Source organism: Podarcis pityusensis (assembly GCF_964106645.2).
Source record: "Podarcis pityusensis genome assembly, chromosome: 3".
Lineage (NCBI taxonomy): Eukaryota > Metazoa > Chordata > Lepidosauria > Squamata > Lacertidae > Podarcis > Podarcis pityusensis.
The window spans coordinates 55834019-55861891 of NC_138026.1; positions in this window are offsets into that span (position 1 = coordinate 55834019).

Consider the following 27873-nt stretch of genomic DNA (forward strand, 5'->3'; position numbering starts at 1 on the left):
GAGAAAAAGGAGGGGCTAGTTCCTTAATGGCCCTGTCATTCAGTTTGGCTTATGTATTAGTGTCCCTGAACAATATGTCACCACTTGTGATTGTCAATCAACATAAATTCTTGACCACACTCCAATACAGTCAGCTCTCTAATGCACTTGAGCATTTTATAATATTGTGATCCAAAGAAACGAATCTTTCTTTTTCTGTTCCTCATGCCCATAAAATTCCAGTTGGAAGTGTGATACCAAGATTTCAGAAGGAAGCAAATAAAACCTTAAAAAAAAAAATACCCAGCTTAATCTAGGAACACAGAAAACTAAAATTGTGTTCCAACAGACAGGGTAGTTTAATACTATATCTTAGTTACAGTCACAGTAACCCTATTATACAACAGCACTAAACTCCTATTAAGGTGTGAGGAAGAGCCAGGCTGTCCTATTCATCTGAACTTACAAAAATTATTAACATCCACACAAATGCAAAATATGGTAATGTAGATTATTGCCTCAGAGTTGGCACATTATCTGCCTTGCTGGTGAGGACCAACTTGCATGTATAAGGAGCACTGATTCTACAAAAAACAAAACACCCATCTGAAGCTCCTTAACTACGTATTAGATAACTGAAGCAAAACTAGCTCAAATTTTAACCAACATTCATCAATGTATTAAATTTTATTAGCATTCAGTTGTATCAGTATTGTATCAATATTCAGTATGCAATAGGCATACTGAGATTAGACCCATTGAAATTGATGGACATGACTAACATAGTTTATTAATTTTGCTGCGTCTACTTTGAGTAAAATTTAATTGAATCCAGCCCGTAATCTTTGATTTCAGACAACCCAAACTGAAAATGTAAGAAATTCATTAAAAGATCCAACCCTATTTTAGTTAGGCTTAAAAATAAAAACAAACATTGTAGCAATATCAATACAAGAGGACAAAAGCTTCATAGTATCTCACAAATAAAGGCAGTATCATTATTGCGTAACAGAGAAACAATACTTGGAGATCAGGGAAAAGTTCACAGGCAAGATTGTTTCAGGGTCGTTATGATTGTGCTTTTTGTGACAATGTCTAGAGTGGCCAGGTATTTGAAAAGTGTAAAGACATTTTTGAGACAAATATTTTCATTTCATTGCAGGTTAACTGCTACAAATCAGGCTGTACCAAATGCACAAATATAATGCTTTCAGAAGACATCTGCACCCAAAACTAACTGGTGTTTTTATTCATGACTGTTTACAGTCGCTGTGTTTTCCCTCTCGGCTTCTCCTTCAATCCTGTTTTTACTGCTTTTGCTTTACTACGCTGCCATGTAAGGCTTAGGGAGCTTGCCAGAAACCTTGACAATGACTCTATTATCCTTCCCCAACATGAACAGAACAAGAAACACCAAGTCGCTGATATGACCATGTAGTCCAATGCCACCTGGTGACTAAACTATATAACAACATTATCCACAAAACACAAGATCATCAAGCTAGGGATCACCTACTGAACATGAATTACAGTGGTACTTCATGTTATGTGCTGTCCCCCTTACAAATGTTGCGGGTTACGCACTCTGCTAACCCAGAAGTAGATGCCCTTTGTTGCGACCTTTGCCCCTGGATGCAAGCGGAAGTCGCGCTCTGGCGGCGCGGCAGCAGTGGGAGGTGCCATTAGTGAAAGCGTGCCTCATGTTACAAGTGGTTTCCTGTTACAAACAGACCTCCGGAAAGGATTAAGTACGTAACGCGAGGTACCACTGCACCTCAATGCCATGCAACCAGAAGGACTTACTACTATGACAACACCACCAAGGGAAAAACAAAGTCCCTTTGTGAAGGCCATGCTTCCACTATCACAATGCTCTCACTGGTCAGGAGAAGTATGGTAGAAATAGGGGACATGGAGGAAAGGGGAGCATCAGTAAAAGCTGGACCACTCCAGGCACTGCAGACATTTCATGTCCCACGATGCTGTGATAGCATTTATAACCGGGAAATCAATGGTTTGGGTGATGCAGGATAAAGAAACAGGAAAAGGAACTACCTTTTCCTTCCTTTGGAAAACCATGCTTAGATAACATGCTTATGGAGGAAAATTAAACTATAATGATGGTTATGAAGTATTGCCACTCTCTCCTCTCTCCTCATAGCCTTCATTTCTTTTCCTTCCTTGCTTTGCTCTCTTCTCTTTCTTCTTTATTGTTGTGTTTATTGCTTTTTTGTGTATGAGAAAATGAAAATGAAAACAATTATAACAAAATAACTGTTTCAAAAAATCTCAGCTAAGCACCAATTATAATTTCCACTGTTTATATATAGACTTTGACCAATTATTCAATTTTATTGACCAGCTAACCTATTCTTCCTTCACACCAACTTCCCTTCTCATTTATCAGAACTAGTTATTTTCCTTTACCCTTTGTTCTTTCTGGTTTACATGGGCTATGAGCCTATTCATATGACATCATTCTCCTGTTACTATCTCCTGTTACTATTCAACTTGATTAAGTTGGAGCAAGGTGATTTTGCTAGGTCAATTTCCTATGGTGAGAATTTCATTAGAAAGTGCCCTCATGTGGTGAGCAGTAGTATTTAACACATTATCTTACAACATGAGGTCACAAATCGAGGGTTCTTTTGTTTTGCTTTTTGCTCTTTACTAGATATAATATTCTTAGATCTGTTGATTGTTATTCTTTAAAGAAGGCTGATCGCCGAAGAATTGATGCTCTTGAATTATGGTGCTGGAGGAGACTCTTGAGAGTCCCATGGACTGCAAGAAGATCAAACGTATCCATTCTTAAGGAAATCAGCCCTGAGTGCTCACTGGAAGGACAGATCCTGAAGCTGAGGCTCCAATACTTTGGCCACCTCATGAGAAGAGAAGACTCCCTGGAAAAGACCCTGATGCTGGGAAAGATGGAGGGCACAAGGAGAAGGGGACGACAGAGGACGAGATGGTTGGACAGTGTTCTCGAAGCTACAAACATGAGTCTGACCAAACTGCAGGAGGTAGTGGAAGATAGGAGTGCCTGGCGTGCTCTGGTCCATGGGGTCACGAAGAGTCGGACACGACTAAACGACTAAACAACAACAACAACAATACTTTATAAAGTGCATGTACTGCCTAAAGACACTTAGCACATGGGCACAGTAACAAAACAAAAAACGTATTCTCTTCTGCATATACCATTTAATATTCAAACATTAAGTTTGATTGTGCTGTCTGATAATCACCATAAGGAATATTATTGCATATATGTTTGTACTACAAGTTGGAAGGACTAAGAGGAACCAAACTGTGAAAAGCATGGCCACCTCAATTGGGGAAATCCTTAAAAGGCAGGCTAGCACTACCTCCAGCAACTGGGGCATTTAAATGGGTGTAAGATTCATGGAACTCAATGGGGATCACTTCTCAGTAGACAATTTCACTGCATCTTGAAGAGCAAATGGAGGGATTTTTGTCAGGAAAATTGCCTGCCTGCCACAATTCTGATCATGAGAAGGGATTCCACTGCTATTTCTCAATAAACCAAGCCCAGGAAAGACTGTTTCAATTAAAACAGCTATTACCCACGGCAAAATTTTATAACCAATAGCAAATTCCCCAGCATGCACCTCTACTTTCTTTTGAATCAATGCCAAAACATACAAATTGAAGAAGGCCTTGAACAGGCATACTCACATCTGAGTTTGCTAAATCCATGCACTGTCCTTTCAACCAAAGTGAATATGTACTAACAGGTACTTAGGTTAGGATGCCATCACAACCAGTACTAGCTACGGTACCTTGGCAGACACTTTGTTCAAATATAATTGCAGCTGGCATGCACAAACCTGCAGTGACTGCTGCAAGGACAAAGCTATAGCTTTGCTGGTGTGAGTTGATGTGTAGCAAGTACATATGTGATGAGGTATCCATCATTATCCATGGAATGCAACTCAACTAAATGCAAAGGTATCACTATTTCCCTCCCCCATCTGTTAAACCTTTCGAAGCATTTCAGAGTCTTTATTTATGTGTTTCCAGGCAGAGGGCCTTCTCGGTAGTCACACCCACTGGGTGGAACACCGTTCTATCAGATGTCAAAAAGATAAATACAAAGATACAAGCTTCCATAGACATCTGAAGGTGGCTCTGTATCACAACACTTTTAATGTGTGATGTTCCGTTCTGTTGTTGTAGTTGTGTTTTTGTATACCCTGTTGGAAGCAGCCGACAGTGGCTGGGGCAAGCCAATCAGACAAAAAATAAATTAGTAGTAGCAGAAGTAGTAAAACCACCACTAAGTAAGACTGTTGCTCAACATCAGAATGACATGGAGAAAATTCATCTGCTGCTACTTCATAAAATATATTAAGCTGGAAGCACATTTTAAGAATTCTAAATGCTTTGACAGATTTGTGAGAGGAAAAAACACCAAACTCATACAAACTACTTTTCAAGTTATTAATGTTGATGATTTCACTAGTAAAATGATTATATGTATAATTTTTGAATATATAAATAACCTAGTGATTTGAATGAACACTTTAGCTTTAAAGGAGCTTCTTTTTTAAAAAAAGCCTTTCAAATCAAGTAGGGTTTTTTTTTGTTTTTATAACACAGTGGAAAACGAAAATAAATTAGCACTAAGAAGCTGTTAGCTGTTATTCCCAACCAAGCCTACACAAGTTGCAATGTAATCAGTATTGCTGATGACAAACAACTATCTCTCACAAGCTATCAGAATCAGGACAGGCAGTTCAAGTGCAGGAATGATACCTGGGAGATGGTAATGGGCTGGATGTGAATCAATGAAATGAATCCAAAAATGGTGGTGGTGTGTGTCGTGGGCTCTTGGGTCTGGAGAGTAAATAGATGCCTTGCTCTGGAAGGAGGAGCATTCCTTTGGAAAGATCAGGTTCACAGTTTAGGGGTACTCCTTGACACAGCACTGTTGCTCAAGGCCAAGGTGGCTTCAGTGGCTAAGAGAGCCTCTTTCTGACTCCAGCTAGTTCAATTACAGAGACAGAGACAGCTTGGCTATAGCGCTCCATTCTCTGGTCACTTCAAGACCAGACTATTTGGAAGGCACTCCATGAGATGCTGCCCTTGTGCATAGTTTGGAAGTGGCAACTGGTACAGAATTCATTGGCCAGGGTCCTGGTGGGCACATACGGTATTGGCCTGAATATAAACCTCACTTTTACTTCCAAATTCTGACCATGAAAAGCTAAAGTGCAGCTTAAATTTGCAACATTACAAAAGTTGGCTTTTACGATAGCGCTGCTGAAACAGTATATGGTGAAACGGGACGGGTGTGAGTGCCTGTGGAATTTTAAAGGAGCGGCTTGTATTCAGGTGCGGCTTATATTCGGGCCAATACGGTACTATTCCAGTTCTTCAAAATATGCACAGGTTGCTTGTATGTTTCCTAGCCTAATTCAAGGTGCTTCCATTGATGTACAAAGCCCTAAACAACTTGGCACTCAAATATCTGAAAAAAATCCCATATAGACCCGCCAAAATATTGAGATCTGTAGGTATTTCTGCTGCCCTGTGAAGTTCATGGAGTGGTAGTGCATGAGACTGCCTTTCCTGTGGTGTCCCCCAGGGTGTGGAGAAAAGGAAGTCTCAGCTTCACATTCCACAAATGAGGTTTGATGCAGATCCAACTGATACTAAATGGTTTAAGTACTCCAAATTACACCTAAGTAGTGAAGCTGTGGAAATATTCTAACTTGGGTCATCTGGAAGTAGGCCTCTCAATCTCCCTGATAGCCCAATGCTCTAGCATACATAGAATCAAGTGAAGTCTGTGTTTTCCTTCATAGCACAGAAGCCGTTCCTAGTTTTCAAAGCGAATAGACCCTGAGCAAATTTCAGCAAGTCCAGGACACTTTGGTCTAGAGAACACCTCTAGAGATGTTTTTTGGATGCATGTTTGCTCAGTGTGTCTTGTTTCCTCAGGATTTCATAGAATGTTTAATTTATTTGTTTAAACTATAAAGCTTAATGAGGAAAATGAGAGAGATCATTTGGAGAGGTTTGTTTTTTGTCTGCACCTGTGGAATGCCCTGCAGCAGTTCCATTCTTCTGGCAAAGCAAAAGTGGTCTGAGCTAGGAATGAGCTCATAAAGGTCTAAAGTGGTAGAACGGACTATACCATGTCAGACTGCAAGTGGTAGAATCATGTTTATTAATGTCCTTTTAAAAAAAAGTCCTAAAAGTGAAAAATGAAGACAGTAAGGAACAAGCTGGGATAGCACCTCTATCTTGCTGTGCTAGAGTTTTACTTGCATGCACATTTTAAAATTAACCCCTTACCTAGAGTCCGATTTGGAATAGCCTTTTCTAACACCTCAGGATTTTCCCCTTTATTCTGCTGCTTGCGTGGATAGACTAAGTCAGTGTCCAAACACCAGATAAAAATGATAAGAGCTCCAAAGTTGAAGTCTTCACTTGTTTTGGACCACAAATGCAGAAATCTTAAGTACTCTGTTCTTAGTATACCATGAATTGTCTCAAACTAGCTAAGGTTATAAAACCAGACTGAATAAAATACTTGAATGAAAAGCACGTATGCTCTTCAGAGAAAAGATGAGACTCTAGAATAGTGGAATGAGAATTAGTTATTTTCATCTCTTTCCCATCATTACTGACCTTGATTTTTAAATTAAAACCACAGTATGTCTTCTGATTAGATCTGTAGATGGTCCAACTACAAATTGCAGGCAAATGGAGTTTAGTTGAAGACTCCTTAGGAGAATCCAGCTCTCTCTGGCAAAAAAGGCTGTTGCCACTCGGATATTTTGTCTGTAGCTGCCCAAAGTGCAATTATTTCTTTGTGCATATTCAGAGACAAGGCTGCTCTGTCGGCTGTGCCACTACAATCAGGGCAACAGGAGAGCACATACCAGCCAAGCAACAAGGGACTTGCCCTTGGTGTGGCTCCATGGCAGTTGACCTAGCTGCTAGTGTCCGTACCTGCAAGAGGCAGAAATTAGCAGGCATTCACTTTCCAGCAATATTGATCTAAGTATCCCCCATGCCCTCTGGGAAACCCTTTGCTTCTTGAAGTAAGACTGGGCTCCAACTGAGGAGCACAAGCATTAACAACTGTTTGTGTATTGTGCTTTTGGTTTCTGTTTCAGACAACGGTTTGTGTATTATGCTTTCAGACTCACCTCTGCACTGAAAATCAATGGCCGGGTACAAAGAACATCAGGCTGATACACCGAATACCAAGAGGGTGAATGGCAGTCAGGGATGGCATGACATAAATAAAGAGCAAATTTTTCTCTCTCTTTCTCTGCAACATGCCAGGAGTCTAGTGATACTTTCCACCCAGTATGGAATTATGGGTGCTGCAATTTCATCTAGCATAGCACTCCCATGTGCTCATAAGCACCATTCATCCAAGGCTGCAAGACAAATCTTGCACATCTATGATTCTATAAGGAGTGTGGTGGAGTCTCCTTCTTTGGAGGTCTTTAAGCAGAGGCTTGACAACCATATGTCAGGAGTGCTCTGATGGTGTTTCCTGCTTGGCAGGGGGTTGGACTCGATGGCCCTTGTGGTCTCTTCCAATTCTATGATTCTATGATTCTATGATTCATCTTTGTGGGGCCCTGCAATTTAGCCACTTCATCATCAGATTCCTCTAGGGCAAGTTTGCCTGTCGTACATTTAAAAAATAAGGCCCATGTAGTCCAGTTTGAGGAATGAGTTCAAAATCTTCCTCATAATTTGTAATATCCAGAATTTCTTTTTTAAAACTCCTCTTTCTGTTTGCTAGTGGGGGGGGGGAGGTCTGTAATTGCCTTTTTGTAATTCAAAGGAAGCTCAAAGTTCCCTTACCCCAAGGCTTTCTAAAGAAATCTATTTCCAACTTCAGAAAGACCTACCAGCCTCAGATTTAATCTTTTTTCTTGTTGTCTTCCAGAGCTACATTTTCTTGTGAGCCTTAACAACAAAAGATTGATTCCAGAGAGTCTGACCTTATTCTGCATTCTATCTACAATATCACCAAATAAGCTCTCATGCTCAAAATGTTTTGGGACATTTCATATACACCAGTTGTTGGCATTTGTTTGTAATTAGTGCATTAAAAAAAAATCCTTAAAGGCAGTCAGTAGAGACTAACTGGGTGGAACCTAGACTGGGTGGGGTGTCTAGGAGGTCATGTATGGGCAACATCCAGGAGGTCCCCATACTCCTTTCTTGAAAAAGTAGACAAAAAGTAGCATAGCATCAGCTTCCAGCCAGAAATTCTGGGATTAGTAGTCTCAGCCCTAGTCCCTGGTAGAAAAAAATAATGCTCTACTGGGATCCTGGGAGTGCTCTCTGCAACCTCCACCACTGCCTGTACCTTCCTGGATATGCTCTTGGGTTGGGGAAAAGGGGGAGAGGACTTGCAGGATCCAGGTGAACCAAGAAGAGAGAGAGAAAGAGAGAGAAAGAGAGAGAAGAGAGAGAGAGAGAGAGAGAGAGAGAGAGAGAGAACATTTGAAAGCCTGCAGCACCATACTTAAATGCAAAGAAAACTTCATAGACTATCTAGCATCAACAATGTACTTCCCATGCATTTCAAGCCTTCAGAAGCCTCTGTTCTGGCCTGCCCTCAATTGGGAAAACTAGGTTCTTTAAAAAGGCTAAGACTAAGAGAAAGATGACCATGCTGGCTGAGCAGAGACCCTAGATTTCTCTGCTGCAGCCATCTTCATCTCTATGTTTTTAAATGCTGTCTCCAGCTCCTCAAGAAAAGGCCACAAAGGAAGGCAATGCTTTCCCTAGGCAAGCAAATGTCCCCTTTCTCACAACCCATCTTGGCACAAGAGGAAAGATTTGCTGCTTCATGGCTGCCATTTCTCTCACCCACCCTAGTTTTACAATAAAAGCAAAGGGCTTTACAAGAAAGAAAACATTTTTGCCTTCTTGCCTCCTCAGTGAATAGTTGTCCTCCTGACCGATGCCTTATGGTCAAAAAAAGAAAAATGGAGGGTCTTTGAAACATGCTTTTAAATACTACATGGAATTCAGTGTTGAATATGGAAAAGGGGCTGATCTGCCGAGAAGGGTTAAGAACATTGTCAAGCTGGAGTTACCACGAGCAGGAGACAAGGGAAAATACAGTTACAAATATGAAAAAGAGCTGCGGAAGGGACATGGAAGAGACTTGAGGGCCTCGGATATAATGTTGCCAGGTTAATGGGCTAGATCGACGGGATAATAAGGACTGACAAAACCCGGAACCAGGAGGAAGGGACGTTGGATGAAGATTGGATTTGTTTGGATCTCTTTTCTCTACCATTGGAACTGTTTTATAAAATTGATGAATGTTAGAAAAATGTTGGAATGAAATTACTTGGCTTTAGCAAAGATGTTTAAAGAATTATGAAAGAATATTATGGTTATGAGAAGTTGGTAAGGACAAGATTTAAGTTTTAAGCTTTAAGGTTTATTTTATAGAAAGATAAGATTAAAACAGTTTAGGGTAATGTAATGACAGAATATTATGAAACATGGAAAGGATTTGCTGGGATAATTAATAACTAGGATACAAAGAAAGGAAGGAGGAGGAGGTCTAAGAAAGAAGGCAATGACAGTTAAGGATTTGAAAATAACGAATTTGTTTTTAAATGTTTTTAACGGTTTGTGATGTATTTTTGTATTTTTCTTTTTTTTGTGACTTTTTTTTTGAATTTTTACTCATATGGTGGGAAGGGGTTTGTTTTTTTCTTTCCTTTTTCTACTTTGTCAACTATTTTTATTTGTACTTTCTTCTGCTTCTATTTTATTTTTTATTTTTTGTAACACTTTGAAAATTTCAATAAATATCTTTTAAAAAAAGAAAAAAAGAAAAATGGAAGCTAATCTCTTTCTCTCACTGCTACAAGCATATGAGATTAAAATGGGCTCGCATACTATGTGTCTTTCTCCACACATACAGTTTTGAGAAAGAAATGAAGTAAATAAGTTTACCACATCCTGGGCTGCAGGTGAATTGTGTATATCCTAGACACTTTTATTCAATTGCAGTTTTCTTTAAAAACAAATCTAGAGTTATAAGCTTTGCTATTGCTGCTGTTGTTCTAAGTAATTAGCACTCATAACTGTCAAAATAACCCTCAATTGCAGAGTGTCTGGATGTCTGAAAAACCCAAAAGCAAATAAGGCAATTCTGAAATGATCATTCTCATATGTTGTTATTGTAAGCCTTCCAGAGAGCTTTGCTACTGAGTGGCATATAAATGCTGTTAATAGCAAAAGCAAACACACAAATATTTCCCAAGTTCAATTTACCGTTTTGAAGAACTGTTACGGAATGTTTAACATTTAGGCTCAGCCCAGCAGTGTGTAATCTTAAATGGTAAAAGGGGGCTTGTTACATCTTGCACAGCAGCCATCAATACTATAACATTCTGTAGTCTGCATATGTAGCTATGTTTGGACATTGGGGGGAAAGGGTGTGTGTGCGCATGAAAACAGCTCATGACACATTTCTTGGATAGCTCAAGTCCAAATTATTCCAGCCCGATTCTTCAGTTTCATTTATGAGGCTGAACTTCCTCCTTTGCAGTATGCAGAGTTTTTGCATACTAATTAGACTGCATCCCACCAAAGGGCCCTATTAACCTACTCATGCTGCATTCTAAAGTAAATTGCTTTTAAACTCGTCTTTGCTGTAGATAACAAATGATGATAGCTAGGGGTGTGCTATAGAGACCCCTTTCTTTCCAGATTCCTTCATTTCAGCTGTATGTTTTAAGATACCCACAGAAAACCTATCAATGTCTTGGTTATTCTTGCTTTCTTGAACAACATTGTCACATGTAACAATCCTTGTTACAGTGGTACCTTGGGTTACATACGCTTCAGGTTACATACGCTTCAGGTTACAGACTCCGTTAACCCAGAAATATTGCTTCAGGTTAAGAACTTTGCTTCAGGGTGAGAACAGAAATTGTGCTCCGGCGGTGCAGTGGCAGCGGGAGGCGCCATTAGCTAAAGTGGTGCTTCAGGTTAAGAACAGTTTCAGGTTAAGTACGGACCTCCGGAACGAATTAAGTACTTAACCCGAGGTACCACTGTATTTTGTAATCACAAAATATCAGTTGCAAACAAATGTATATTATAGCATAGGGGTGTGAAAACCATGGCTCTCCAACTCTCGTTAGCCCCAGTCAGCATGGCCAGTGGTCCAGGGGGATGATGGGAGCTGCAGCCATGTTCCAGCAAGTGGCCAGCCATGCATGTCAGCATTTTACATGCGAAAATGCATGCGCACCATCACAATTGTTCACACCATGGTTAGATACTGAATATATCAGTTACCCTGCAACTTTGAAGTGAGTCTGAAGCCACTTCACTGCAGTGATGAAAAGGGACTTTCTAGAAAAAAAATGCCAAGGTGAGAACAAAGCTTTTGATTTTCACCACTGCTCTTTGCAGCCTCTGAAGATAATTATTTAACCTTGTATTAATCAGCACTGTATTTCCAACTGCACCTCTTTCCCCCGCCTTCTGTGACCAGCATGCATGTGAGGGTTTGTTGTTGTTTTTTTGTAATAAATTTCAAGGTTTTCAGTATTGCAATACAATACAAAAAAGGAAAACAGATATAACTTAAAACAAAACACACAAATAGCAGGCAGAGGCAACTGACTCGTCTGGATGATATATATAGTGTTACGAGTTTGTGGGTGCTAGACAGCCTACATTCCTGGAACTAGTACGTGTTAGAATTTAATTAAGGCTCAGGGTGTTAAAACTCTGGGTGCAAGATCGATGTGTATTAAGTTGGGTACTGGACACTTCTTATTGTCCTGGAATCAGCAGCTAATTAGTCCAGGTTAAGGTTCCTGCATGAGGCAATAGCCTGGGGAATGAGCTATTAAGACTAAAAAGGTAAAGGTAAAGGACCCCTGACAGTTAGTCCAGTCGCAGACGACTTTGGGGTTGCAGCGCTCATCTCACTTTCCAGGCCAAGGGAGCCGGCGTTTGTCCGCAGACAGTTTTTCCAGGTCATGTGGCCAGCATGACTAAGCCGCTTCTGGCGCAACAGAACACCGAAACCAGAGCAGCGCACGGAAACACCGTTTACCTTCCCACCTATTTATCTACTTGCACTTTTGGATGTGCTTTCAAACTGCTAAGGTTGGCAGGAGCTGGGACCGAGCAATGGGAGCTCACTCCATCGCAGGGATTTGAACTGCTGAACTTCTGATCGGCAAGCCCAAGAGGCTCAGTGGTTTAGACCACAGTGCCACCTGTGTCCTGTGCCATCCATGTCCTTACAAAGGATCAAATGAACTCTGTGTGAGACAGTAAATGGGAGGGGGTCCTCCCCCAACTCAGTCACAAGATAAAGCCAGAACTTAGAGATTAGAGTTAGGAGTTATGTGACCAGGAGAAGAAAAGTAGCAGGCAGAGCACAATGACTAATGACTGCTTAAATCTAGGGCTGCACATATGGAAGAAGTAAGATACTCTTGGATTGTTGTTGCTGTGAACCTCCATTGTAGGCTCAGGTTGTAGATATGTATAAATAAACCATATATCATGAAGACACCAAAGTCTCTGCTGTGCCCCATTTCCAAAAAAAACAAAACAAAAAACCCATGACCCCTGGGTAACCCCTGGAACCTTGCACCACTGAGGATTGGGGTGGCATGCAGCAATATCACTGAATAGAAATGAGAGGGTGAAAATGTGAAGGAAGAAGTCAAAGTGCAATAAGTCTTTGCTGTCTTGCAGAGCAACCCATTCAGAAAAAACTCCCCCACCCAGCCTGGACTCCTGGAAGAAACAGCAATAACTTTTCAAAGAAAATACTGTGTGGGTCATTGAAAATATGTGAGTAAAATGATTCCCCAGCCATTTATATTTAAGTTGCCAATCACGAGATTTTCATTCAGCTTCAGAAAAAAAAAGCAACCCCCTGTAATAGAGTTTATTTTTATTACTAATAAGGAAGCAGGAATCGGATTATTATTTTTTTGAATGATCTCTTGCTTTTTACCAGTTGACCATGATAACTTGAGATATTTTCAGCTTCCAAGCAGCAAAAAATGTATTTCCTATGTTTTCAATGCAAACTGTAATTTGGTGCAAGTGTTTAGAATTCTGTTATAAGCTGCAGCCCATCTCACAGATCTGCAGTTCCTGAGTTACCCTGGTGAGAATGAATGACTGTTAACAAGTTAAGTAGAAATCTGTGATGTAAATATGACCTAACGCTTCCAATCTTTGTTGCAAAATCAACTTATATAAAAGCTAATGGAAAAAGGAAAGCAGCAAACGAAAGTAATTACAGGTCCCTTTTCCAGCACCGTAGCTTTGCACTGGGTTACACACACAATTTTGCATTTCAGGGCTCAGTGTGAAATTAGGAACAAACTCAGCGCTATAGCCAGTTTCCAGGAGATAACATGCAGTTGCCAATCTTGTTAAGCAAATCCTTCATATCTAGAACAGCAGCTATAAATAGCTTTTGACTATTAGTCATATGTTTCCCTATAGATTCCCTTTAGAGTTTATATTATTCCAGCTCTAAACATTATCTACATTAAAGTTATGGATTTTGCCGTCACCAAAAGATGATATGTAGTAACCACTATTTCAGGAAACCTTCCTGCAAAGTCTGATATGAATCAGGACTAGTAGTAGTTCAGCCTCCAAATCTGGTTTTCAGTGCTGGGAATCGCCTCTTGAACACATGCATTTCAGCAAAATAGTACCCATAATCATGTAAAAACAGCTTTTCAATAGCACCAAGCTAACAATACTCATCCCTTGCATTCCCAGAAGTGGCAAGCCTTTCTTTTTTTATTCATTCAAATAGTATTCACATTTGAATGTATTAAGTAAAACGATTAATAAACATTACAGAGTGCATCACAAGTCAGTCCTAATATCTTGGTTTTAGGTCCAGAATATATGATGGGGAAGTATCCAGAATCTTCCCGTATGTTTGCCAGTGGAATCAAGGCATTTGTCCTGAATTCCAAACTCCAAAACAAGTGACAGGCCTTCATCAAATTTCTAGACAATAAACCTGGGTCCACCAAACCTTCTAGGATGAAACTAGTGGTTCCTCCCAGCTCTTCCTCCAGCTCTTGGACCACAGTAATCCTAGTTTAGTCTCAAATTGCCCTGAAGCTAGTAGAATAATTAACTGATGATACAAAGTTATTTTATATCACAGCTTGATCCTTTAGGCAACTGAACAAGCTATTTTACACTGTGTGAAATGCAAAGTCATGACATCTCTGACTGCTTTGTCAAAGCAGCCAAGTTAGTGCTGTCTAAAGATACAGATTCAGTATAGAAGGCTTGTGCAAAACCACTGGATATACCAAGTGATAGCTAGGAGGAAGTATAAAAAGAAGTGGGAGGTTTGGGACTAGCTCTCCTAGGTATAATGCTTAACAAACTTTTTAATTATGTCCTTTTGGAGCAACACCTTGGTTTAAAATGTGCTGACAAATTCAACACTATGGGAAAACAAAAGTTGTGAAACACTATTTCCCATTTCCCCAATTCAAATGTATGCCACATCCCACTCCAAAGGGCCGAGAATGCTAAAGTTAAAACAGGCAACAAATTCTATTAATATCTAAGGGGGTGGGGATAAATGAAGCAACACATAACAACACTGAAAGCCCAACAGACTACTTCCAGTCTACACAATTTGTGATCCACCAAACAAAGTGTGGCTTACTCACTCTGCACTATATACACAGGGCTTTTAAACCAGTTTTTAACAACAACAGACACTCCTGACAAGCAAGTAGAATTTTACCTGGCCAGTCACAACTTTTGAAGGCTTGTATTACTCACGCAACCTCTGGGTTGTAAAGACTGCAGAGAGAATAAATGGGTGCACTCTTCCCACCTTAGATCAAATCTATGCTGTCAGGTGCTATAAGAAAGCTGCAGAGATAGCGCAGGATAGGACGCACCCCAGAAATGATCTCTTTCAGCTTCTGCCTTCTGGAAGAAGGTATAGGGTTATAAAGACCAGGACTAGCCGCCTGAGAAACAGTTTCTACGCAAATGCAATTCTGGTTCTAAACGCAGCATAAGGAGTCTCTATAGTATATTGTATTTTAAAATGGCGTTTCAAAGTTTTTAAGGGGGTTTTGAATGTCTTATGTAGATTTTCAATTTCATTGTTCTGTATGGGAGAATGACAATAAAGATATTGTATCGTATCATCCCCAAATTCACTTGGAGACACATTTGAAGGGGGGAAATATGTTCCACAGAGAAATCCCATGGAGAGGGTTGGTGGTGTGCAACCCTTACAGCCTGGTTGAGTCAGAGGAAAGTTCCCATAATGCTTCATCAGCTTCCTGGGTCTTACCTTTATGCAGAAGTCCTCTTAGATCAGGCATCCCCGAACTCAGCCCTCCACCTGTTTTGGGACAACTCCCATCATCCCTGACCACTGGTCCTGTTAGCTAGGGATGATGGGAGTTGTAGTCCCAAAACAGCTGGGGCCCGAGTTTGGGGATGCCTGTCTTAGATCTAGAGGGGAAAGCTCCTCTTTCAGCCCCAAAGAAATAAAAACAAACACCTGAAATACAAGGTAAAGAAATGTCTTAATTTTCCAGTAGATTTGTATTCCTTACCCCAGGTGGAGATCTTCCCAGTCATGAAAGAGGCAAGACCACTAATTAACGAGAGGCGTGAGCTTTCCTTATGGGGCTCTTTAATCCCTTAGTTCTTCCTGCTTAAGGACTAACCATTTTCTAGCTAACCACACTGCTTCCCCCTTCCTTTTCTCCACACACACACACACACACACACACACACACACACCACTTTTTCCTCCTCCTCCTCCTCCTCCTTGCCCTCCTCCTTGGGAGGGGTTCTACTCTCTGTTAGCTACTCCCCCCCCCCCCCAGCAGTGGTTCTTCCCTTGAAGTCCTTGCCCTTTCTTTAACACTTTCTGCTCCTGATTTGGGCAGCTCTGTGTGAACATAGCCACACATCTTTGAAAATTAAGGGCCTCTGCACAGAGCCCTCCAACATGCAGGTATATGAGAATTGAGGATTGCTCAGTGCAGTGCATAATCCAACAGAGTGGGCAGCAGTAAGCTAGCAGTAAATCAGAAGCAAGAATGTGAGCAAGATAATGTGCTTTCCTGCTGTCCCCCCCCCCAAAAAAGAAAAATGCTTGTGGAAGTTTTGTTTTCATCTCCCAACCTCACCCTTTCAGCAGTGCCTAAGAGAAGGGGTTTCCTTTTTCCTAGAACAGTGTCACTGAGGGCATGGAAAGGGCTGACTGATGTTGCAGCAGAGCAGGGGTAAAAACCCTACAGTTGCTAAAACTGTATTTGCTATAGAGGAGCAGCTGGTGTGCCCTTGATTGCCACTGCCTGAATTCAGTGGGACTTATTTCTGTGTAGACATGGTTAGGATTGCACGGGAAGAGGAGGGGTGCAGGAAAATACCATGAATTAAGTCCCTCCCCAGCACACAAGTTCACAAGGGTTCTGAAAGGAGGGGAAAGAGATAAAACTGTGGACATATGGACAGTTCCTCTCTCCCACTTTCTCATCTAGAGGTGCTGGCTCTGCCTTCCTCATTATTATACCTGCTCCCCAAAACTTGTAGAGATGTAACATCCCAAATAGAGGACTCTCTTGTACTGGCAGAGACTCCTCATGGATCTTTAAAGCATTTTCAGAGCTGTGAAATGTACAGGGAGCATCCCCCAATACAGAAGTCTCCTCACTTCAGGCTGTTGAACTCCAAATTGTGGAGGTTTGGTAACACTGACAGCAAAGGGGAGCAGAACTAGCACACTTCTGCCCAGATGCCTGCCCATGTGTTTCCTCTACAGTGTACGCTAAGGATGAAGGAGAAAATCCAGGTGAAGCTACCTGATTTGCACTTTCCAAAACTACATGAGAACCCAAACATAAGCATCCTTTGACTTTTCCATTTCTTTGAATTTTGCAATGCAGTTCTCCAGCCAAAGTAACATGTACAAAAATGTGTATACACACACACACACACACACACAAACAAACAAACACACACAGAGAGAGAGAGAGAGAGAGAGAGAGAGAGAGAGCGCTAGGGTAAAGTGTGTTTAAAAATGCATATATTAGTGAAAATAAAATTAAAAATGCATTCTGTTAGGAGAAATTGCTTTGCAAAAATGTGTATATTAGGCAAAATGGCATACAAATGTGCATATATATATATATATATATATATATGATAAATTTCTGGTGAATTTTCGTGATGACTTTTAAAAAATGCAAACTAATGTGGGAATGTGGAGAAATGAGCTTAAGATAGGGCATATGAGAAATTGAGGTAATCCAAAACTGACAGATTTACCCATCCCTACTCTATACTGAAAGGCAATGCCTGAAGCTGACTTAGGTTAGAAAAGAAAGTGTGCGACAGACACCAACAGGGGCTCATGGATCACTGTGGAAAGATATGGACGACTGACAGCCTAGGAAAATATGCAATGCTTGATCAACTACTGATTATATAGTTGTATTTACTGTTGTTGTGTTTTATTATTACTAAAATTAAAAATTAGTCATAGAAAATGAAGGGCCTTTGAATGGAGCCCTTTGCTCTCCCCCAATATATGAGAATCAAGTGAAATGTGTTCTTGGGCAGAAAAGCAGCAATTTCTGTAGTTGCCAGTGAATATCAAAAAAGAGTAAGTGAGGTTTGTGTGGTGTGCTACAGACTGTAAGCAACATAAAGGACTCAGATTAAAATTATAGACGTGGGCGGTTCAGTATGGATGCAATCCTACCTCAAAGGGTTGTTGTGAGAACAAAGGAAATAAACATGCCAAGCACTTTGTTTGTACACTGGAAAGTGCTAGAGAAATGATTTGCAATCATTTAGGCAAGCATGACTAAGCATTCAAGTGCCTCCATTCGGTGCTAATGGCTATTATGTGCGTACTTCCCCTGAGCCTTGGTTAACAATTAAAGTTATGTAGTTATTTATGAATCCTCAAGAGTTTAAGAAGTGGACACTTATGGGTTTAGAAGCAACATAAGAGTAAAGAGGGCTAAGAAATAATTATTTCAGCATATCAGTAATTACAAAATTGGCATTTCACTCTACAGGCACTGTGAAGGAAGGAAGGGGGGAAGCAATTACGAACGTCAAGACAGTTGTTGCTAGAAATAACATTGGAGAGAGGTTAATGAAGGAAATTTCTTAAACTGTAATGCAGGCAGATTCTTGTTGAGAGTGTACTTTTAGAAAACAGTAGGCGGTATCAGTGGAGAATGTGATAACAGGATAGCGGTGGGAATTCAATTTGGAAGGAGCTGCCGCATCCTCCATCTGCACCTCTATTAAAGAAAACCCATTTTAAGACTGTTGACAATGAGAAACTCATAGCTGTGAAATTCAAAAAATACATATGGGCAAGGGGTAGACATCCCATAGGTTGAACCACAAAGGATTTTTCTTCTTCCCATGACAGATGGCAAGAATATCTGCATAGTTCGTCAATGATGGTGAATCCATACATATCACAAATCAGATCTAAAATAATGTTCTGACTCAAAATATTCTGAAGCATTTTGGTAATAAGAAGTATGTTTATTGTTTATGAAGTGAGCAATTAATTTTGCATTTTCTTGTGGCTACCAGATGTTCAGTTGCAGGATCTGAAGGAAGCTGTAGGGGCATGAATAAGGAAGAATGTCACAAACCTTTGCCTTGTTGGTTTCCAGGGTTTCGAAACTCCCTTAGCATTCATTATTTATTTGTATTTTTTCCTACATTCTCTGAGGGTAGAGGAGTAGAGTTGTGAAGAGAAGAAGGCAGAGCATAAAAGTATCAAATGCTTGGGGGGGGTGCCAGAGATTTTGCTGCAAAGATCTAGACACACAAGTTGGAAACAACAAACATACAAGAAACGTTTTCTGCACACAATGCAGGATTTACTTTGAGGTGTAAAAACATGAGCCCTCAACATAGGATAACTGGTGGCCATTTTCTATACCAAAATTGATCCCTTGTAGAAGTGAATACTACCTGAACATCACCCTGACAAATGGGCATATATGTTTCACTTCTACATGAGTGGCACACCACCAACCATCGTGGTTTCCTGCTATGCGTATACACAATTAGACTCATCTGCAGTTATCACGCATATTGAGAACAAAGTTTCAATTCTTGGAGAAGGCCAAAAAGCTGGCATTCCTAGCATTGCAAGCCCAGATCAACTTGAGCTAGGTTCTTGCAGGTTAGGTCTCAAACCCCTTGTTGCCAAGGTGGTGGTGGAAGGCAAGTACCTGAATGGGATTGGAACAATCATCTCACTACCTTGAATAACTGCTTCACCTCCTTCACTCTACTGGAGCAATGGTCTGCCAGATTGCATATGGTTTAAGCATTGCCCTTCTCCATCAGCTTTTTCGCCTTTATGGTAAATCAGGCTATTGGAGAGGTGAGCCAGTTTTTTTAATGAATCACAATCAAATCTGCATTCCCTCCCATCCTATTCTCATACATACACCATTGATTAGTATAATACAGAACAAAATACACTGAAACCTGGCAAGTTCTTCCCGCCCCATATTTTAACATTAAAAAAACATTAAAACATAAGCTTCAAAGAAGCTCCCTCAATTTAAATATCAGAAAGGAGAAAAAATAATTAAGCAATAAAATACCAGCAAGGCAGCTATTACAACATGATAATAATTCTCCGGGGTGTTTTCAGTGGTCTCTAATCCCAGCTATAAATAGCATAAAAACAAATACTGAAGCTTTCGTTTTGCATTCCTTTTCCGTTTTATAACTCTGCGATGCAGGCAAAAGGATGCAAGATGGTGAACGTTTAGGATGGTCAACAAAATGAGCAGTAATGAAGGTAACAAGGTTCAGCTGAGCTTACTGAAACCCTTAAAATATATTTAATTTTACCAATTGTTTATCTTACATTTCAGATCAAAACATACACAAGACTACTGTCTATCTGTATGCATGTTTTTCTTGGAAACAACTCACAATGGGTTTTGCTGAAATTGCTTTTCAATGAGTATGTAGCCTTAAAGTCCTCGTTTACAGAAGGACTCTTCAGAAGTGACCTATTGATTTCAGTGGGGCTTACTCCTAGGTAAGTGGGTATGATTTGATTGCAAATTCTGCCCTTCTTGGGAATTTAAGAAAGTTTCACCATTTTGTCACTGGTTAACTACATAGATACTAAGGATTAAAAGGACTGCTGCTAATATTTTCTGGATGTCTTTGTGGCAACTGTAATAAGAATCTTGTTTCATACAGCTGGACAAAATCGCTATGTAGTTTTCTTATAACCACCAGGTTAGAGTAATGGTCACTTGCTCCTAAGTTCTGTTTAGGACTTGGAAAGGGACCATGGCTATGAAATCTCCACTCTTGATTGTCACCATACCTGCATAACAAATCAGCCTTTGGCCCAAGTCTTTTTCACATGGAGGGCTCCCATGTGTTGAGGCAGGAGCAGGGCTTGTTCTTATCCATGCCTGATATTGCATCGCTGGGCTAGTCCTGCCCCCCAATGTCTACACATTGAAATGGTGTCTACACATTGATGTCACCTAACGTGTGAGCAGCTGCTGATAAACAAGGGCTCCACATGCTTGGAACACCTACACAATTAGGAATCAGTTTCCTGCTTACGCAGTCAGGACTCCGACATCAAGGTTCCTTTTCAGACATCCATACTCATTGTGAGGCTAGCCAACATTGGTGTTGGGCCAAGAGCACGAGTCCTTTACACATGAGTGCTTTGCACATGTAACATGTAGCCCTAAACAGGGCTACAAACAGTTAAATAAGTGAAGCAGGAATGAAATAATCTCTGTGCACTTAGAAAAGGAGGATTAGACAGGTATTACACCTGCTACCTTTACCTACAAAATTAATTGGTTTAACCTCCTCACCTCAGGCATCCCTACTGCTGCTGAAATTGAGTGATTAACAGAGCCATTATCTAATTAGCGGATGATTTGGCTAAACTATGGCTGCTAGTGGTTTTACTTAAAAACAAAGCCTGTGACAGTCATATTTGCTCTGATAGGTATTGTTCATAGTCCCATAGAGAAACTTAGTCACCTATGAATGATCTCAGCTACTCAAAATCCCCAGTGTGGGGGACTAGTTTTGGTGCAGGCAAACTCCATTTGGATTCAGGGAAAAGCTAAGCCAACGTAGCAAGTTTTGAATAGAGAATTGAAAGTAGAGATGTGCTTCAGGAGAAAAAATCCACCCGCTGGACCTCTTGGTGGCTTTTGATACAATCAACCATGGTATCCTTCTGGGCTGTCTTGCTGGGATGGGACTTGAGGGCACTGCTTTACAGTGCCTGTCCACACACATACCTATGAAAACGATTTATCCAACAACCTAAATGACAGCAGCAATAAGAAAGAAAGAAATTCCCTTCAATTTTCACTTACTTCCCTCCTGAAGGAGATTCTTATTTGCCCAAAAGCGACCAGAGGAACTGAATAGCTGTCTTATATGGCCTGGTAGCACAGCATTAAATATGTGGTTTTAAAAGTTGGTTTCAGAATGGGTATGGACACTGTGTGTTCTACATCTTTAGACATGACATTAATAGTTTTACCAAAGAAAACGAACAAAACAGGCACTTTTTTAAAAAAAACCGACACGACTTCCTGCATGATCCTCAAAACAAAGCCAAGCATTGTTTTGTATGGTAGGTGTCATCAGGAGATTGAAATCTGTGTCTGTGATTATGATCTCAGAGACTCAGGCTGAGACAGAAAGGCACACTTCAGCTGCAAATATGTAGCAATTACCATGAAATGAAGTTCCTGGCACTTTTTCTTGTTTTTCTTTTTTTCTTTTTGCTAATCACCATGGAAACCTGTATTTTGTGGATTCACCCAGGAAACACTTTAAAACATTTTAGGTTTTATGACTGAACAGTTTCTTAGAAGTATGATACTGCAGCCTTGCATTTTTGGCCAGTAACCTTCGCATATATCTAGTGGAACTAAACAAATAAATATTGTGAATGCCCCCAATTGCTTCATACTTTATTCAGATTACAGAGGGGAGCTTTATCTGAATCAGAATTTCAGATTCAGAACACTCGTGTACTATGCTAATTTCCCCCCCTTCTATTTCTTTTGAGAAGGCTGAAGGTTGTCTCTTTCTTCCATCTATCAATTTTATGCTAGATCTAAATGTACATTTCTTTCTTTTTAATAAAGACAAGAACAAATGGCCTTCTCATCTAGAACATTATTTGGAAAAAGTACTGCAAACCTGGAAATAGAAAGAACTGAATTTGTATTGAATATGGTCTTTCATGTCATTATCAGGAGCTGTGCACCCACAGAGGTGTCTATGTGGCTATTTCAGTCACAATTTTGGAGGTTTAGCAAGAAAGTCTGTTTGCTTCCACTGTTGGATGAAATTGAGCAGCATTCATTCTGCACACATCTGAATCTGTGTTCTTAATCTTTTGTATATATGTATATGCTCATGTACTTAGATGCACATAAATATGTATCTATGCATATGTGACCAGCAACGTGGAGAACTCGCCTGGGCAGAATAAAATTGTGAAATGGAAGAACTCAGAGGAAGTAGTGTGATTCTGTTTAACACAGAACTTTATTTGAAATAAAGTTAAAAATACAGACAAGAAAAAAGACAAAGATACTTAATAATACCAATGATTTCTAATAAAGTGGGGGGGGGGGGAGAGACTCATTGAGTAAGCTTGTACCACAACTGGGGTGATATAACCTAAAGACTATTGCCCATTGAGAGAGTCTGTGTAATTTATATATATATGGTTGAAAAGTGATCAGAAGCTTAAAAGACTTCTACATAGGAGAAAAACAGTAACACAACATCTATTGTTGACATAGATTTTACTGCTTGTTGCACTTGCTGAATTAAGGAAGTACAGAATCATGATGTCCCATTGCGCTGTTCTTTATAAAGTTGCTTGGGAAGCTTCCAAGCGCATGACTTAGCTGCTATACTGCTGTATACAATTGTTTAAGAAAGTCTTTATGCAGGAATTCAGGATTGTTAAGTTCAAAGTTATGAGAAAGCATAGTTTTAGTAGTTACCTGCAATCTAACGTGGATAACTTTCTAACAATAATTAGTAGCTATGTTCTAGATTCTAGAACATTTGCACTGTTAGACATTCCCACTCAAAGTGAAATTATGAACAGACTAATCTATACCTGTTCCAACAATACTAACTATAGATGCATTAGTTATTCTTTTTAACCATACCCAGTCAGGTCCCAAGTTAAATAGTTGGATGAATATATGACTTCATTACATCACATGAACCTTTAGAATAATCTTTTCAAAGGACTTATACTCTGGCACATGCCACCCAACAAAAATCTAAAACCATTGCTATTCTTTTTAGAGTGAAATACAGTGGTGTCTAAATTGAAATTACTACTAGCTAAGCATTAAGTATTATCAGCCAAATAACAGGTAAAGTGTAGCAGCATCATGATGTCTGAGTGTTCCTAATATGAGAACATTTGCATAGCAAACCAACTGGGATTGCTATACTGTCAATCTATGCACCTAATAAGGGTTTTCTTTTTGTTTCAGAATAATTATGTATACAGAGATTAATGCTTAAATAAAAACAAAAAAACAGAGACATGAACTGCCATACTAACACATATTCTCTGAGAGGCACTGGTAATCTAAATTAAGTTCTATAGGGCAAAATCATATTTCCCTGTAGATCCGAATATCAAAGGAAACTGTACTTAGACGTTGCATAATGTTGACTCTTTTACCCTTGAGACAGATGTGATTGTCTTATCATTAGTGAGGAAACAGCTAACCAGTCAGTTGGTGTCAATCAAAAGCTACAAGACATTCACAAATTAGTCCTTATTGATATATAATGATATATGAATCAAAAGCAGGAGAAGGAGCAATTTGTCATTCTAACAGCCAGGTTTCCAATTAGCCTTTTTAGCTATTATTTGCTGCAGATGCCATGCATTTTTTAAATAACTCAATGCATTTTAATTGAATACCAAAAATGCTCAGAGGATATGATATTAATCCCTACCAAAATCTTTGTTTTTAATTTAATAAAGGAGAAACACTTCTTTTGTGTATTAAACAGAATTATAAAAGGGGACAAAACACTCTTTTCTGATGTTATTCTGCACCTAACTTCAGGAATTACTTTGAATTGCTGTGATACTGGGGATTGACCTTGGAGATCAGGCAACATTTTAGGACCCAGTTTTGAATGTTGAGTGGCTGCTGGCAGGAGTGTGTTATGTTCAGGAGTAGAAAGCCATTGTTCTCAATGTTAGGACCATAGCTTCATTTTTGAGGGTATTATTGTGAATGCTATCCACACAGATTTTTCTTGTAGCTTCTTCTGCTGGCTTCTGGACATCTGGAAGAATCAATATTGAGACTAGACTTGCTAGCTGCAACAGATCCAATGAAAACGGGAACTGCATGTAAGGCACTGATGCTGTGCCTTCTCAATCCCTGTCTACCATGACTGATAAAATCTAGCAGGAGGACATTGACTGGATGGGCCCAGGGAGTGTTTAACACATGCTGTCAGTTGCGGACACTTGAAGGACATATTTCCAACAAAATAACAAGGAACCAGGGAAGGACACTGACAGTGAGACATGGTAGTGCCAACAAAGCACATCCAATATAATATAGAGAATGATCTGTTACAGTGGAAAATACCCATAATTTTGTTTGCATTTGTGGAGTCTTTATCCAAAATACCTAAATCAATATTTGACCAATATGCTTTTCTGTGAAGAGGCCATACAAGAAATCCTTCCTTTCATTCCCAGCAACAGAATAGAAATGGTGTATTCCACAGAACTTTAAAAAGCAGGTAAGAAATGAGACAAGACTAATGAGTCAAAACTGGAATGACTGGTTTATTTTTTTACTGAGTCCTGAAAATGCATAAAAACTGGGTTGAAAGCCACAAAAAGGAGGATAAATCGTTAATGTTTTCTGAAAATGATTCTTCTGTTTAAGCTGTACAGAAAGGAGGATAGATAGTTAATGTTTTCTGAAAATTATTCTTCTGTTTAAGCTATACTTTATTTGGATTGTGGCTTCAGATCAGCAAACCTTTTGATCCTTTTTATTTTTTAAAAATGCAAACTTTCTGTGTGTATTGCAACAGTCCAGTAATCCTACTTAAATTATCCTGAGCTGGTTTATTGTAAATTCTAGCTTTTAGAGTTTCATGTCTCAGCTTTGCAAAAGCACACAGAGTTGCCATTTCTTCAACAACTAGGACTCACAAACTATGGAAATTTCATTAAGAAATCTTTGGCATATTTTAAAATCAACATAATGCTAAAAGAGAATGAGATGCATATATTTTAAATTAAAAGAATCTGACTAAAGCCTAAACTTTTAGCCACTGAAATGCATTAAATAAATGCATGATACTGTTGAATAATCACAAGTGGGGGGGGGGGGGACACCAGATAAGATTTGTACAGATGAGGATCTTGCATCTTCCCTCTACACACTGCCATGTCCCCTCAAATTGGCTTGGGGTGGGGAGTTCAGAAAAAAAAACCCCAGAACAACATGTGTGGGGAGAAGAGTAGGGATTGTTCTGCTTTAGCACAATGACAAATTTCTCCCCTTATTTTCTTCATTTTAATATTTTGGTGGACCTTTTTTGTTATCCCTTCATGTCAGAGTTTTTCAACCTTTTTGAGTCCATGGCTCCCTTGACCAAGTACATTCCTTCTGTGGCTCTGCTGTGAGGAAAGAGGCTTTGGGCCTCAGAAGCCCAGTTATGTCACTCCTTGCCTGCAGAGCCAGCAGCCCTTCACCCCTTTTCAAATCCCCTCCCTTGTAGACTGTTCCCTCAGCCTCCTCTCCCCTCTCCTTGGGAGTCCCCCAGGCAGCCACCACCTCCCCTGGTCTCTGAGCTGCCCCCCCCCCAAAGTGAGGTGTCTCCTAGGGGCACTATTCCCTTGCGGAACTTGTAGCCAGGACTGCTGCAACAAACAGCTGTGCAAGCCTTTGGGAGCCAGAGACATGAGAGGGCATCAGAGGAGGGAGAGAAGGAAAGAGGGATAGAGGCCAGAGTTGCCTAAGGCACCCCTGACCATCATTGAAGGCCCCCCTGGGTGCCATGGCACACTGGTTGAAAACCACTGCTTTCATGTTAAGGTATGCCAGCACCTTGATACTCATTCAAGTGTCCTCTGCGTCCCCTATTATGAGTGTGTATTTGTTTCAAAATGAGTAGAAAGCTGAACTGAATGGAGATATTCAGTTCAGTTTGCTTTTGCACCAAAACAGATACCACATCTTGTGAATAGATGTGAATGAGGTTCATCACGTTGCCTCATTCACACCAATTTGTCACTTATTAGTGGAGGGTTTCATTATTCAATGGCAAGAGAGGTCTTTTTGGCATTTGCCTTCTTGCAGCTGCCATTTTTATTTCCCAGAATGCCCCAGACAGTGTGAATTCTGGCTACATATACCCCCAAGCAATGATGGACTTCTATGGTTATAAGATGAAACCAGAAATTTTAGGGGGAAATAATCACCAAAGCCTGCATGGTCCTATCAATGCGTTTTGACTAACCAGACAAATTGATCTCCCTTCTCCTTTCCTGTGTGTACTGGTGGGGGCATGGAAGAATAGAGGGGGGGGGGAGTCCCATTCTGCTAGTGGGAGACCTTGAACTGTTGGTGGGATAGTCTGTCCACAGTTTCCCATTTCATCCAAACCAGGGAACTATGGTTAGCAACTTCAGAACAAGCTAGGATATTAAGCCAACTTCAAACCCAGTTTAATATCCTGGCTTGTTCTGAAGCTTGTAACCAATTTCCTATTTGGGCAAAAGTGACAGTGAATTAGAGCTTCCTGGTTTATTCATGGTTCATACAAAAGGAAGAGTAAAGGAGCTCAGGACACAAGAAAAAGGCGCATGCACATTTCAGCTTAATAAACCAAGATATGATCATCCAAAGCAGCTATTAGCAACTTCCTCCATTATCAGTGATAATGAGTTTTTCTCTTAATTAAAACTGAACTTGATATATGACTTATCTGATATCTTTGACTTTTGGGAATATAAATCTGAAAACTGTGCTCCACATCATCTTTATAACATTTGGTGTCAAAATACAATCACAACCTTTGAAGTAGGGTTGATTGGCAAGGGTCAACCTGTAAATAAAAGGACTAGTTAACACACTTTGTACTAACCTTGGTGAAAAGCCACATGTACAAATCTGCAGTTACCAAGTTGTCTGAATCCTGAGAAGAACTGTGAATGGATGGAGCATTAATTTACTGTCTCATGCAACTTACCTCCTTGCGCATTCAGCATGCTTACCATTATAGCGTAGCAATGGCTCACGCTATTTGATAAATATGAAAGAAGAAAATCTTAGTACTTTGTAGACTGTGGAATGTGCTCACAGCCCAGCAAGGGACCGGTTGCCATGACTCCTGACTATAAAAGCAGCTGATTATAGCAATATACTATCTATATACAAGAAAATAAAAATGAGACAGGGAAATAATCTCCATATGTTTGCCTTCTGATGGCATCAGTCTTTGTGAGAGGAGCTCTCGCTTTTTTTAGTCTTGTGTGCCTACTCCCATTTGTGCTACTCAAAGACCAGTCACTTTTCCCAACGGGATTGTGAACAAGTTCTCCATGCAATTCTGACCTTAGGATACACCTACTGGGTGAGGATAGGATCATAAATCCCTTGTACTGGCATCACATCATTATGCACCTGTGAAAACAGGTGTATAACATTTATTTATACATACATACCCCACTTATCTGACTGGGTTGCCCCAGCCACTCTGGATGGCTTCCAGCATAAAAAA